Source organism: Aplysia californica, unplaced genomic scaffold (genome assembly GCF_000002075.1).
Source record: "Aplysia californica isolate F4 #8 unplaced genomic scaffold, AplCal3.0 scaffold00190, whole genome shotgun sequence".
Classification (NCBI taxonomy): Eukaryota; Metazoa; Mollusca; class Gastropoda; order Aplysiida; family Aplysiidae; genus Aplysia; species Aplysia californica.
Window position 1 is genome coordinate 866,645 of NW_004797460.1, and position 2,402 is coordinate 869,046.

Genomic DNA, 2,402 nt, shown 5'->3' on the forward strand with positions numbered 1-2,402 from the left:
TTTTAGAGCATCCGAGCAAAGGAATGAATGGAAAACCATGATCGCCGATATCTGTCGCAGATCTGGCACTGGATGATGATGATGATGAGCTAGAGTTGGGATGGTACTGGCAAGAGCAGTGCCTTCAATTTGGTAAAGACACCCATTACTGTACAGTGCTGTCCTGCAATAGGTCTTTGCAAAAGAGCAGTCTGCAATGCAAGAGGACATTTTTACAGAGGTTAGTCCATCTTCCACTTCTTGCCAGACATAACATCTCCCGTCCCAATAGGCCATCATTTATCAATAGTTCAGTTATGCTCGGCAAGCTTTTTTTAAAATTGTACTACTTGTACAGAACAGAAACTGGACACGAAATGGCACTTTGAAGATCCATGTCCGATGGGGTTTTTTTGTTTGGGTCTCCAGGACTGTTGTTTTGTCCGTTTCTCTCTCTTGCTTCGCTGCTTCTTTGTTTTCTTTGTAAACTGCCCCACCCTCAAGTGTGACAAGAACTCCCTTTTCCGGTCAAGCCAACATGTACACGTTTTTAGCTTTTTTAACGTCGCTTCCTTGCGGAGTTTCTATGTCGATTCCCGAAGCTGAAATTATACATGTAATACCAAACACTGAATAAATTCAGGTTGATAAGACTGTAAGAGTAAGAGTGTAAGGCTGACTTTCGAATGAAAATGTAACGATGATCCGGTATCTTTCCAATTCATATAATTATGTTTTCTGTCATCAGTTGAGCACCTTAGCTCGTATCATAGCACACCATAAATTCACCCTTTCCCGCTCAGAATCAGAATCTCCTTCAGCTACAATAACTACTTATTATGCCTTGTTGTCATCAGTAAGACGAAATGTTTACTCATTTTAAATTAAGCACGTCTAAGAAGAACATCGTAAATGTTTTAAGACGCTGACCTTTGTCAGGGCAAGCACATTCATGTAGGTAGACCAGCCCCCTCATCGTGTGGCCAGACAGGTGGTCATAAAGCGCTTACCAACGTGTGCTAATCTTGGAAAATCAGGCACATTGACCTTTTCCCCCAACATTTTAAAACTAACGCTGCTATATGAAAGCTGTTTCGTTTTCTTTCGTGCCTCAGTTCAAACGTCTTTAAAATATCTAAGTATTTGACAAAGTAAAGCACATTTTAGGCTATGGGGCGCAAAGTTAAGAAGGAAAAAAAACCGTACGTGTGGAGGAAACGTTTCAAATGGCATGGTAATAAATGTGAGGTATCGAGGTGAAATCAGGCGCTAGTCAAAATAATACAATCAGAGAAATCAGCATTTTATTTGCTGATAGGAATTTTTTTTTCCTAATTTTCTTTTCTTCTTTTTTCTGGCTCAACATCTTTTGGGTCCATTTAAATACACATTTTTTGTGTGGATTGTGCTGAAAAACATTGATTAAAAGCACCCAAAAAATGTAAATTTTCCGTTTCCGAGGACTTTCAAACTATTGTAGTTATCAAACTTTGGCGGCCATTTTCTAGCTAATTTCACCTCTGAAACCAGACGACCTTGACCTCCTGCAATTGAAATATTTTGACTTCTATTCAATATAGATGGATATTTTTTTTTCTCCAAAAGGAAGGCAAATGAATAGACTTTAATATAATACCAATAACACCAAATGCAAAAAATTGACAAGTACCTGATTCCACCTCATCGTGACACAAATGCTTCTTAAACGGGAAATTGAGCCAGTGAGCTTTTAAATAATTCCATTATCCATAGGTTTTATTGAAAATTATCATAACTTGTACATTTTTTGGATGGCTAGTAGTAGTAGTAGTAGTAGTAGTAGTAGTAGTAGTAGTAGTAGTAGTAGTGGTAGTAGTAGTGGTAGTGGTAGTAGTAGTAGTAGTAGTAGTAGTAGTAGTAGTAGTAGTAGTAGTAGTTGTTGTAGTAGTTGTAGTAGTAGTTGTTGTAGTTGTTGTTGTTGTTGTTGTTGTTGTTGTTGTTGTTGTGGCGTAGACAAAGAGATATAGGGACACATATCACCAAAAAGATAAAATTCGAAAAGGTCGAAAAATCTCGAAAGTCTCGGAGGGTTAAAGTATGAACATCTCATCTCAAAAGGTTGTCCTGCTTCCACCCACAACAGCATGCCGCAGTTCCGGTTCAGCTGAGCGTCCGCCCTAGTCTATCAAAGTTTGTCATGTTTGGCCAAAGAGTCTACATAACAAGAGGGGCCACTTCTCTCTTTGAGCCAATTAAAAAAGTGTCCTCAAAATTCAGTGGCGCCCTCTTCGCAAAAGCGCACCTTTAGCGAACAGAGTTATCCTACTTGAGTTTAAAAAATCAAAGTGAAACTAGCAGGTTTTTGAATGAATTTCGGAAGAACGCTTTTTAAAAATGGTTACGCTAACAAAAAACCTCTTCCGGAGGAAAGGGTGATTGTTTTC